Here is a 13,265-nt window from a genome sequence, read left to right as displayed (position 1 = left end):
AGAATAAAAATTTCCCGTTTTAGGTCAATAGGATTACCAAAATTATTTATATTTGCCAAATGCCAGAATAATGAGGGAGAGAGAGAATGTTTTAAGGCATTTTTATTACTTTCTGCAAAGACAAAAGTTTAAATTCACTAAGAATACTATGCCTTTAAACAATATAGGACAGCCCACATGATGATGTCATGTCTTTGGAAGTTTCTGATAGGTTTATTGGCAACATCTGAGTTACTTAGAGATACACCTGAGTTAATTAGAGATACACCTGTGGATGTATTTTAATGCACACCTGAAATACACTGCTTCTTTGTGTAGCATCATGGGAAAGTCAAAAGAAATCAGCCAAGATCTCAGGAAGAGAATTGTGGACTTGCTCAAATCTGGTTCATCCTTGGGTGCAATTTCCAGATACCTTAATGTGCATCGTTCATCTGTACAAACTATGACACGCAAGTACAAACAAGATGGGAATATCCAGCCATCATACCACTGAGGAAAGAGATGGGTTCTGTGTACCAGAGATGAACAAGCTTTGGACAGACATGTGCATATCAACCCAAGAACAAAAGCAAATGACCTTGTGAAGATGTTGGTGGAAGCTGGTAAGATTGTGTCATCCACAGTGAAACAAGTACTGTATCAACATGGGCTGAAAGGCCACTCTGCCAGGAAGATGCCACTACTGCAAAAGAAACATAAAAAAATACAGATTAATGTTTGCAAATGCACACAGGAACAAAAACAATACATTTTGGAGACATGTATTGTGGTCTGATGAAATTAAAATTGAATTGTTTGGCCATAATGACCATTGCAACATTTGGAGGAAAAAGGGAGAAGCTTTGAAGCCTAAGAACACCATCCCAATTGTGAAACACAGGGGGTGGCAGCATCATGTTGTGGGGTTGTTTTGCTGCAGGAGGGACTGGTGCACGTCAGAAAATAGATGGCATCATGAGGAAAGAAGATTATGTGGCAATACTGAAGCAACATCTCAAGACATCAGCCACGGACTTAAAGCTTGGGCAGAAATTAGGTTTTCCAAATGGACAATGACCCAAAGCATACTGCCAAACTGGTTACAAAGTGGCTTAAGGATAATAAAGTCAATGTTTTGGAGCTGCCATAACAAAACCCTGATTGCTGATGTACTGTATGTAAAGTGCTGTGGAATTAATGGCGCTATATAAGTGAATAAATATTTTATATTATTATCTCAAGTCTATTGAAAATTTATGGGCAAAGCTGATAAGGCCGGTGCGAGCAAGGTGACCTACAACTATGGCTGTTACACCGGTTCTGTCAGGAGGAATAAGCTCAAATTCCTACCAACTATTGTGACAAGCTTGTGGAAGGAGATCCAAAATGTTTGACCCAACTCATACAGTTTAAGGGCAATGATACCAAATACTAATGAAATGGATGGAAATTTGCAGAAAGTAATATATATGCCTTAAAACATTCTCTCATTATTCTGGCATTTAGCAAATATAAATAATGTTGGTTCCTAATTGACCTAAAGGGGGAAAGATTTATTTTGATTTCATGTCCGATAGTGAGAAAAATCTGCAGATGTGTCTTTATAGATAGTGGATGGAATCTTCTGGTTTCAACTGTATGAGGGAGTTGGAGTTGTGGAGTCGGAGTTTGTGTCGGAATCACGGAAATTGAGGAATCGGAGTCTGAGTTGGAGTCTGAGTTGGAGTCTGAGGTTTGGCTTACCAACTCCACAGCTCTGCTGGACCGGATCATTTTATGTCCATTTTTGCCATTCCAAAACAGATACCAACATGGGAATAACTATTGGACTTGAAAATAGTGATAGGCAGACTTGCAGAAAACCGTGACTGGCAGATTAAAAAAAAAATCCGGTTCTAGCCCATATTAATCTATGGGGACCAGAATATGGTGCATATGGTGGTAGAAGGGATAGGGGAATTGGAGCAAGCGCACTATACTTACTGAGTCTCCAGCATGACTGTAACTGCTCCCTTGGCTGATCATTCCACATTTGAGGCCATGCATTATTGCTAGGCCATATTCACTGCTTTCCCCACCCACCGGCAGTCCCCACATATGTGATTGGTTGCAGTAAGACACACTCCAGCCTTTGGTGCAACGTCTGTCTGCAACCAATCACAGACCCTGTCTGCCAGTCACTGTAGATTGGATTAAAAATAAATAAATAAAAAAAATTGGCATAGGGTTCCCCCATATTATGATACCAGTCATGATAAAGCCCATGGCTACAGGCTACAGCCACCAGCCGTGTGGTTATCTTGGCTGTGTATCAAAATAAGAGGGACCGCATATTTTCTGTGGTTTTCTGTATTTTATTTCAAATAAAGGATTTTTCTCAATGTTTGTGTTTATTTCTTTTCACTTACAGATTAGTAATGGGGGTCTTATAGACTCTTCCCATTACTAATCTACGGGTTAATGGCATCTGTGAGCTGCGATTAACCCCGATTGCCACTGCACCAGGTCAATCGGGAAAAGCCGGGTATAATTCCGGGATTGTCACATCCGATGGATGCGGCAATATTGAGCAGCTGCAGGCTGCTATTTTTAGGCTGTAGGGACCCCAATAAGCATGGGTCTCCCCAACCTCAGTATACCAGCCCCCCATCTGTGGGGCTTTATAATGGCTGGGTATCAAAATAGTTTTTTTTTTAATTATTTATTTAAATAATTAAGAAAAAAAAAAAGCTACATGCAGTTCCTCTTATTTTAATACCCAGCCAAGATAAGCGCATGGCTGGGGGCTGCAGCCTGTAGTTGTATTCTTTATCTGTGCTGGTTATCATAATATGGGGGGGAACCTATACAATTTTTTTTTTAATTGATTTATTTTTCTATCACGATAGTGACCCACAGACAGTATCTGTGATTGGTTGCAGTCAGACACTATCACATAGGAATTGAGCACGTCTGACTGCAATTAATTCTGGTAGTCCTGGCATCTGTAATTAATTGCAGTCAGACACTATCACATAGGATGGGGGCGCGTCTGACTGCAACTAATTACAGATGCCTGGACTACCCATTGGTGGGGAAAGCAGTGCATATGGAGTAGCGACAATGCGTGGCCCCGGAAGAAGAATGAAGGGCCTGGAATAAGTTACAGTCGCACCGGAGACTCGGTAAGTATGAAGCGCTTGCTTCATTCTTATTTTCTTTATTTTTTTATATTTCCCCGGATCATTAGCCGGAATTTGCTGAGAATTCGGGGCCCGGCTCCAGTACTCAGGTACATTTGAAACTGCGTGGATCCGGACTTTTTCAATCCGGGTCCGCCCATCACTACTAGTAAACAAAGCCTGAGAAAGATATTGCAATAACTTGTCCCATTTACAACTAATGAAATAAGTTACCATATGGACATACCGTAAAATGGATACATATCAAAAATCAGATTGGTGAGTTCTAACCACTGGGATTCCTATTGAGAACAGGAGTGTGCAATGCTTTGTCACTTTTAAGTCTATGTGAGATACGGAAACATCTGAACTTTTCCACATCTTCCATAAATTTCCCATATCTTCGAAATACTTTATTGGACTGTAGCTATGCAGGTGCAGCTACTTCTCTGCCAGGAAAACAGATATGGACATGCCATAATAGTCATCAGTCAGAAAACACCCTTACGCAGTGTAGAGATAGGTGTATATACAAGCATGGTAAGTCACCCTGAAGAATCTGCTATATAGAATAATTCATCTCTCCAGTGATGCTGTACTGTACAGATAGCGAGCACACGGGTCAGATTCCCAGGCTGCTGTTGGTGACAGCTGTTTCCTGCCGCCTGATGTCACCTTGAGGGACATAGAGCACAGTTCTTCCTGCAGAAACTTTGTGGGTTACGTGATCTTTCTCACGCCCCAAGACTGGCAGCTGGACACCATCTGGGGAAAGTTATGGGGCAAAAGAGGTAACCCATAATAATCATTAGATATCATATAGTAATATTTATTAATGTCACCACAAACATACCTGTCGTAACATTCATGACTCCAACATGGCAGTACACAGTCAATAGTGGGAATCCTCAGCTCACATTCTGCAGCGCTGTGCACTGGTCGCACTCTTTCCCACTGGCTCCAATTAGGTTTACTTCGTAATTTCCCTATCTCACCACATATTGATTACAGCTGATCATTACATGCTTAGAGTGTAGGCAGTATTAAGGGAATCGAGAAGAATCGCACAGAAATAAGACAAGAACATACAAGTGTTGCACAGACGTTACCATTGGTTGTATCTGTAGCGCCCCATGGGGCAGGAGGTTAACCTACTTGTTGCCGGGCCATTATGGGTCGGGTCAGGCGATGTCACGGGGTGGCCTTGCCCGGTTCCGTTGCCCTGAGGCGTACAGTGAATGGTGGAGGAAGCGGGATATTTTGGGAAAGTTTGTCATGACGCCACCTGTTGTATGTGTCGTGGGCGGAGGAGGGGACGCTGCGCTCACCCACTGCTCGGGTCCAGCTGCTGCTCGGTGGTGGCTCGAGCGGTGGGCCGGATCCCGGGGACTCGAGCGGCGTTCCTCGCCTGTGAGTGAAAGGGGGTGGTTTGGTTTAGGGATATTGTCCGTGACGCCACCCACGGTTGTGGTGAGGTTGGTGACACCACCGCTGCTCTGGACCGGGATCCCGGGAGCGATGACAGGGAGCAGCTTGGATGTTGGTTCTCCCCTCTGTGGGTAGGGGGGTTGGTTGTCCCGGGGCCCGGTGAGGGGTAGGGATGGATGGCAGGTGGGTTACGGGGCCTGGTGAGGTGGAGGGTCGCGGGGGCAGCGCTGTGCCGCACGGCACGGTGGTACTCACTCAGCCAATGATGAATGCAAAGTCTCCGGTGAAACAAACGGCTGGATGGACGGGTCCCACAGACGGCTGCGGTAGCTCTCCCGGTAGGTTGATGGTGACTGCCTTTACCTGCACCTGTGTTGTGTTTACGGTTCCAATGGCTTCCCACGGGTAACCCGCTCCCCAGCTTGAATGGATGCTGAAGGAGCCCCTTTTGCCCGCAGGCTCTGGCCCTGGGAACTGTAGCCTTGGCGGTGACTGTGTTTCCCTTTACGGTGTGAGCGGTTGCCTTCAATCGGGTTTTGACTGCTGGGAAACCCCGGAGGTTCCCTTCGCTAACGGATTTGACCGGTTTTACGGCGACTCCTAGCCTGGTTGGGGTCCGTAAGCCCTGCCGAATGGTGCTGGCTTCTCTTTGCTCTCCGATCCGGTACCGTCGGGCCACCGCCCGTCCACGGTCCTTACGGTTCGCTCCAATCGGCCTCTCCTGCAGACGGTCACCACCGTTTGCCAACCTTGCTGCACCGTCCAGGCCACATACCCGGACGCCGTCAGACTGCTCCTCTACCACTTCACTCCTCACTTCTCAAACTTCAAACTCTATCTGCTCTGCTTCCTTTTCCCGCTTCCAGGACTGTGAACTCCTCGGTGGGCGGGACCAACCGCCTGGCCCACCCCCTGGTGTGGACATCAGCCCCTGGAGGAAGGCAACAAGGATTTTTGTGTTTGGCTTTGGTGTGCCTAACCGGGGTGTGGGGTGTATTGGTATAGTTCTGTGATGACCTGGCTTGTCCAGGGCGCCACATATGCGGCCAGTAGTAGCCGCCGCTGCCAAATTCCTTGCCGGGGCAGGTGTTAAGGCAGCCGGGATGGTGTCGATCCCCACAGGCGGAGCGGGCCCTGGGTGGTTGAAGAGGGGAGTTGATGGCAGTCGGCGCCTAAGCGTTAGACAGCGACGCCGGTAAGGACAAGCCAACACAGTCTCTGTGGGTTCAAGGTGTCCTTTACTCACGGCATCGGTCGCCAGCCCAGTAGTACTGGTCACTGCCGTGATGGGCTCCGGTCAATCCCAGGCAAGCAAGGGGCCACCACTAGTATTTGAAAAGAGAAGGAGAGAGGGAATGTCCCCCTTAGCAGTTTTGTAACCTGGCTGAGCTCCAACTCCAAGCCCTGGGCCTAGTAAAGTCCAAGTTTTCCAGAGATGTCTTGCCAGAACTATGGTCCCGACAGATCTGTTTGTTTGAGTGTGTTGCGCCTATTTCTACCCCCAGGTGGAACCCGCCCCCCCAGGTAGTTGGCTTCAGTGACCGGGAAAGTCCCATGATCGTGATGGCCACCCCCTGCCTACCCTGAGCCATCTCACTCTGTGTGAAGGCTCCTAAGCTGTATGTTGTGTGTGAATGTGGAACACCGGTGATTAACTCTCCCCTTACCTGAGATAGATACTGCACCTTAATTGAGGCGCAGTACCCTGTGGCGACCAGAGCCTCAGGGGCGCCACATATCCATTGAGCCAGGGTGCCATTTTTACCTATGGTGCTAATCCATTTGACTCACGAGTGTGACATCATTAAAATGTCTTATTCACTTATTTGGTCTGGTTGAGCGCTAATGAGTGGGCTGCCAGCTTAGTAGATGATTTATTTTATTGATAATAGTATAAAAGGATTAAACTCCTGTTTTATACAACGCGTTTCAGCAAAGTCTCTGTTGCTTTCCTCAGGTTACCTGAGGAAAGCAACAGAGACTTTGCTGAAACGCGTTGTATAAAACAGGAGTTTAATCCTTTTATACTATTATCAATAAAATAAATCATCTACTAAGCTGGCAGCCCACTCATTAGCGCTCAACCAGACCGAAATTTTAATCTACTATATCCACGCTCCCATCAAGGGAATTCGGCCAGAGCTGCTTTGAGGAACAGGACCTGCCCGGCAAAACTTGAATCAGTCAAACCTGAAGGACGGAGGATCGCACAGGTGCCCCAGGATCTTAGGTGCCGGAGAATCCTAGGAGCCAGCAGCGATTCTCAATCCGGATCTATTCAACGGCAACGCCAGCAGTGACAGCCCCCATTCCGGAGGGATTTCTATCCACCTACCACCGGGGTTGTGTGGGGGCGCACAACCTCATCAGGTGAGCAAAACACATTTATATTAATAATTCCAGCCCACGGGTGCTTCTCATATGTGCTACCCTTTCCTTTTCCAGTTATTCACTTATTTGGATAGAAAGATGCTGAAAGACAAAACATCTCCAGAATGTAAAGCTCTTGATGAGCAGGAAATGCTGGGAGATTTCATTTCTGAAGCCTGAAGAACTATGAATTCAGCTCACAGCTATAACACAGGCTGTTAGAATCAGTGTCAATAAGAATAATACTTCTCTGTGTAAACCCCGAATGGGACAGGCACAGTAAACTTACATGACATCATTTCTTATACCTTCATTCTATATCAGGGGTCTCAAACTCAGCTGGTTATAAGGGCCGCACATAGAAAAAAAATAACTTGGGGGGTACAAAGTGACACTTTTATTGGTACCATATTTTTTTCTCTACGCCTTTGGATCGCTGTTTTTGAAATTTTTGTGCTCGTTTATTATAACAAACGGGCATTTTTTTCGTTTAAATATACATATATATTATTTATGATGGTAAAAAAATGTAATGCTTTATTTACTTTTTTGTTTACATTTTATCCCTTTCTTGTAAGTAATATCGTTTTACAATTAGCCCCATATAGTAATTTAGGCTAACATCTTTTAGTAATGTGCCCCATCCTGTTCACCTTCTTGAACTAATGTTGCCATCCTGGTCCCCATTCTGTAGTAATGTACCCATCCGTGTTCCCATCCTGTAGTACTGTGTCCGTGTCCCATCCTGTAGTAATGCCAGTCCTTGTCCCCTTTTACTTTTGCGCCTAACCAGGTCCTCTTTTTTTTTAGTAGTGTCCCCTTTACTGATCCTCTTCTGGTAGCAATGTCCCATCCTGGTCCCCTATTGTGGCATTCTACACACACGCACACACATACACACACACGAGCAATGTCCCATCTTGGTCCCCTATTGTGCTATTCCACACACACACTAGCAATGTCCCATCCTGGTCCCTTATTGTGCCATTCTACACACACACACACACACACACACACACACACACACACACACACACACACACACACACACTAGTAATCTCCCATCCTGGTCCCCTATTGTGCCATTCTACACACACACTTTCTTATCACACATTCTTCTCCCCTGTCCTGCATTCCCTCAGCGTTCTCTACCCTGCTTCTTATGGACCGTAAGCATGAGCCCCCTTGACGATCACGGCTGCTGTCAGCATTTCATCTAAAATTCAGATGAACGTTTTGCTGCCGCCGTGCAGAGTCAAGCTCACTGTGCACTATTCCAATGGCAGCCGCTGACGAATCAGATGCAAGTAGGTGACGTTATACGCATCAGCTGCTTGCCTCTGACTGGCCAGTTGCTTCTATTGGAATAGTGCTGAGAGAGCTTGACTTTGCGCAGTGTTGCTAAAACGTTAAACTGAAAGAAAGCAGTGATGGCTGTGGGCCCTGCACCAACCGTGATCAAGGGGGCAAGTGCCTGAGGGCTGCATGCAGCCTGTAGGCCGCATGTTTGAGTCCTCTGGTCTATATGTAAATATTGTGCATGGTGGCTCAGTGGTTAGTACTGTTGTGTTACTGCACTGGGGTTCTGATCTCAAATGCCACAAAGGCCAACATCCGCAAGGAGTTTATATGTTCTCCCCATGATTTTGTGGGTTCCTTCCCACACTCCAAAGACCTACTGATAGGGAATTTAGATTGTGAGCCCTCATAGGGACAGTGATGATCATGTCTGTAAAAGGCTGCAGACTATGTTGACACTACAAGTAGCATAAGGCCTAAGCCACACGGCATGAAAATCGATGCGAGTGGAGTGCGATAAAAAATCGCATTCCACTTTGACCAATATTAGCCTGTGTGTCAGCACCTATGAGCGATTATTTTCTCAGCCCTAATCGGATCGAGAAAACAATCGTAGCATGCTGCGACTGTAATGCGATCCTGTTTTCTCTCTCACCCATTCAAGTGTATGAGGCGAGAGAAAAATCACACTGCACTCGCGGTACACCAGTGCGAGAATGGCAATAGCCAGCTACGGAGGAGAGAGGGAGATAAATCCCTCCCTCCCCTCCTCCGTGCCGGTCCTCCCATCCGCAGCACCGACCAGCCCCTCCTCAGCGCTGGCCCACCCCCTGCAGATGAGGTCCGCTCGCACGATCGGACCTCAGTCGCAGGGACACTTGCATGACACTCGGCTCTGCTGTACTTGCCGAGTGTCAGGCGAGGGGACTGCAGTAATCCTCGTGTGGCCCCAGCCTAATACATGCTCTGTAGTATCACCCACAGGGTAAAGTACAAGGTCTAGGCCTTTCAAAAAGCTGCAGGAGAGAAGTTTGAATTATCTTCAGAATAGTAAATGACTCTTCTTACTGCCATTTTAATATTTTATTTGAACTAATTTGGAAATAGAATAAAAAAAAACTCTTCTACTTTTTCCCTTATGTGTTAAATTTAAATTTCATTGGTGTACAGGTTTATAACTAAGCTGATGTTCTTATGTTGTTCAGCAAGGAACCAACAAAGTGCTTGGTATATAATAATAGCATTCACTCAAAGAATAAAATTATATAATTTTTATTTGTGAAATATATTAAAATCAACCCAAGAAGGGCACATCCATAGTGCAATGATCACAGAAAATACTAAGTCCAATCCTTAAATAGTCTGTCAAAAATGAGCAGTGGGTAATAAATTCATACAGCATACAAAGCAGTGTGAAACTATAGGTAATAGTAATCAAATTCAGTCAGAAGTACAATTCTAGACCACAAAAAAAAATATATACAAAAACCCACATACAAAATTTAATATACACTCACTTTAAATAATAACATGGTTAATGCACATTAAGCAGAGGTGGATAAGGTTCACCCAAACCTATATAACCCATTAAGAAGGTAATTAAAACAGACTATTTTACCAGTTAGTACTTATAAGAATTCCAAACAGTAAAGGGTGTAAAGTATCTACGTAAAACATCCTACAATGGTGCCTTTACCCCTGATGAAGCTGCTCTAAAAGACGCTCGTCGGGTCAGGTTATATGCACCTTGTCCACCTGTATCCTGTATGTATTAAGGCCCTGTCACACTAAGCAACATCGCTAGCAACATCGCTGCTAACGAACAACTTTTGTGACGTTGCTAGCGATGTTGCTGTGTGTGACATCCAACAACAACCTGGCCCCTGCTGTAAGGTCGTTGGTTGTTGCTGAATGTCCTGGGCCATTTTTTAGTTGTTGCTGTCCTGCTGTGAAGCACAGATCGCTGTGTGTGACAGCGAGACAGCAACAACTAAATGTGCAGGCAGCAGGAGCCGGCTTCTGCGGAGGCTGGTAACCAATGTAAACATCGGGTAACCAAGAAGCCCTGTCCTTGGTTACCCGATATTTACCTTTGTTACCAGCCTCCGCCGCTCTCACTGTCAGTGCCGGCTCCTGCTCTGTGCACATGTAGCTGCAGGACACATCGGGTTAATTAACCCGATGTGTGCTGTAGCTAGGAAAGCAGGGAGCCAGCGCTAAGCATTGTGCGCTGCTCCCTGCTCTGTGCACATTTAGCTGCAGCACACATCGGGTAATTAACCCGATGTGTGCTGTACTAGGAGAGCAGGGAGTCAGCGCTCAGTGTGCGCTGCTCCCTGCTCTCTGCACGTGTAGCTGCGTGAGCTGGTAACCAAGGTAAATATCGGGTTGGTTACCCGATATTTACCTTAGTTACCAAGCGCAGCATCTTCCACGCGGCGCTGAAGGCTGGTCACTGGTTGCTGGTGAGCTCACCAGCAACTCGTGTAGCGACGCTCCAGCGATCCCTGCCAGGTCAGGTTGCTGGTGGGATCGCTGGAGCGTTGCAGTGTGACATCTCACCAGCAACCTCCTAGCAACTTACCAGCGATCCCTATCGTTGTTGGGATCGCTGGTAAGTTGCTTAGTGTGACTGGACCTTTAGCCATGCCATTATCATTTAATTAAGTTTATGTAGGTGTAGGGGGGTCAAGGCTACGCCACCCCCTGCAGAAGTAGCCGGCACACAGAAAGGTTTATCTGCTGTAGTAAAATGTATTGTGTATTTTGTAAATGGCCACCAGGTGGCAATGAGGGTCTGTGACGGCTGCCCTGGCACTTGGTTAGGCAGAACAAGGGTTAAGTGAAGGGAGGGGGATAGGGTATAAATAAGACAGGATGCAGAAGGAGGGTAGGAGAGTCCCTAGGAGGAAATAGAGACAAGAGGCCTTAATATTCTATTAATTCTAGATCCTAAGGGTCAACCCTTTGATCCCGGACAGGCTGGGTCCTGCTCTTAAGAGGACTGTGTTTCCCCAGAAGCTGGGTTTAGTCCAGTTGGTTGGGGTAGCGTCCGTTCTTTCCTGGATAAGGAAACCTAAAGAAATCCTCTGCGTGACTGAAGATCAGTGGGCCCTTAACAGAGGAGGGTGGGTCCTAGCCAAAAGCACAAACAGAGGATTGATGTCGTACGTAGTCCTTCCAAAGCGCAAGCTAATCCCTGTGGGTGGAAGGATAGGTTTAAGGACTATTTGAATTGGTTTGTGTAGCGTGACGTCAGACGGGAGAATGAGGGACCTAGGGGTGTCCGATGGAGCCCAGGTGCCAGGAAAGTGGTCGGCCAGTAAATTAACTGTTGAAGTGGAGTTTGGAGGGAACTCGATCGTGACCAGAAGCGGTGCCCATCTTATGCGAATGGAATAAATCCCTGTATTGAAGAACAGTAAAGTTTGGTTGTTTAAAGAAAATATACTGGTGTCTGCTTTATTAACTCAGAGAAAGAATGGACTGCGGCGAAAGCATCCTTGCAGTGCAGCGGCAACCAAGAGCCAAGGGGTTACCGGGCGGCTGCACTGCGGCCTGGTATCCCCTGCAGACAACTACCACTGTCTCCCCTAGCCGTTTTACATAGGATTTTCTATGTAGATACTTTACTGTTTGGAATCCATATAAGTACTATTGGTAAAATAGTCTGTGTTAATTACCTTCTGCTCACTTTTGCATGAATTATATAGGGGTGGGTCAGGTTGCATGAACCTTATCCACCTCTGTTCAATGTACATTAACCATGTTATTATTTAAGTGAGTGTATACTGAATTTATATGTGGGTTTTTGAATATATACTGCTCAAAAAAATAAAGGGAACACTAAAATACCATTCTGTTGTTTAAGTGTTCCCTTTTTTTTGAGTAGTATATTTTTTCGTGGTCTAGACTTGTACTACTGGCAGAATTTAATTATTATCCCCTATAGTTTCACACTGTGTTTTGTATAGCTGTATGAATTTATCTACCGTATGTTTTTGCCCACTGCTCATTTTGCACAGGTTGTTTAAGGGTTGGAACAATGAGCTCAGCATGGCTGTCGAGGGCCACGCTAAACTCATTTTTCCTGCCCTTGTCGGATCGCAGATCTTACTTTTTTTAAGGATTGGGCTTGGTATTTTCTGTAATCATTGCACTATGGATGTGCGCTTCATGGGCTGATTTTAATATATTTCACAAATAAAAATGATGTAACTTTATTCTAAGTGCTATTATTATAAACCGAGCGCTTTGTTGCTTCCTTGCTTCTATATTTTGCTTGGTATTATAGCACTCTCCAGCACTATTAGCATTATTATCTGCAGGCTGTGCATCCTTTCTCTTTTTGCTTATTTTTGAATCGAATAAGCCTGTGAACTAAAAACTATGCAAATACAGACAACCTTTTTAGGGATCTACCCCTGTCTACTTTAACCAACTGCTCTATGCAAACCTAGGTTTATAGTGATTGTGTTATTCCTGAGGCACTATTATGTCACACTCCCCGGGTCCTCGCCTCCCCTCCCCGGGTCCTCTGCTCCGCTCCCCGGGTCCTCAGCTCCGCTCCCCGGCTCACCTGCCACGCTCCCCGCTCTCCAGCCTCTGGTGCCCGTCCTTCCCAGGCCCCCTGGTCTCCGCTCCCGGCGCCCGACGGCTTCCCAGGTCCTGGCCGGCTCCCCTGCATCCTCCTCTCAGCTTCCTTCCCTGGCTTCTGGCACCCGGGCCGCGCGCATGCGCATTAGGGCGCGCGCGCGGTCACTGACCCTTTCTTAAAGGGCCAGTGTCCACTAACAGGAAATGATGCACACAGGTACAGGGTATATAGGGGGTTAATGTCCAAGGGAGCGGGGCCTGTTCTTCGTGTTTTCCCAAGCTAGGAGTCAGGTCTCCTTGTACTCTGTGAGATACTTACCTCTCTGTCTTCTAGAGCCGATCCTGCATCGCCATCCGGTCCTGCGGTACCTCGAACCCCGAACGCTGCCCATCTGCCATCCTGACAGTCCGTACCATCTCGGATCCCTG

General features: G+C 46.3%; 1 long non-coding RNA gene across 1 annotated transcript in view; it reads right to left on the bottom strand.

Annotated features, from left to right (window-relative positions):
* Positions 1 to 394: 394 nt before the first annotated feature.
* LOC142289980 (uncharacterized) overlaps positions 395 to 13,265 on the bottom strand; it is a 38,304-nt gene continuing 25,433 nt past the window's right edge. Inside the window, exon 3 of the long non-coding RNA XR_012750194.1 lies at positions 395 to 685. This is a non-coding gene — a long non-coding RNA (uncharacterized LOC142289980). The remainder of the gene's footprint in view (positions 686 to 13,265) is intronic.

The sequence above is a fragment of the Anomaloglossus baeobatrachus genome, chromosome 2 (assembly GCF_048569485.1).
Source record: "Anomaloglossus baeobatrachus isolate aAnoBae1 chromosome 2, aAnoBae1.hap1, whole genome shotgun sequence".
NCBI classification, from domain to species: domain Eukaryota; kingdom Metazoa; phylum Chordata; class Amphibia; order Anura; family Aromobatidae; genus Anomaloglossus; species Anomaloglossus baeobatrachus.
The sequence above is the reverse complement of the archived record's forward strand: the minus strand, read 5'-3'. Positions and strand labels throughout refer to the sequence as shown.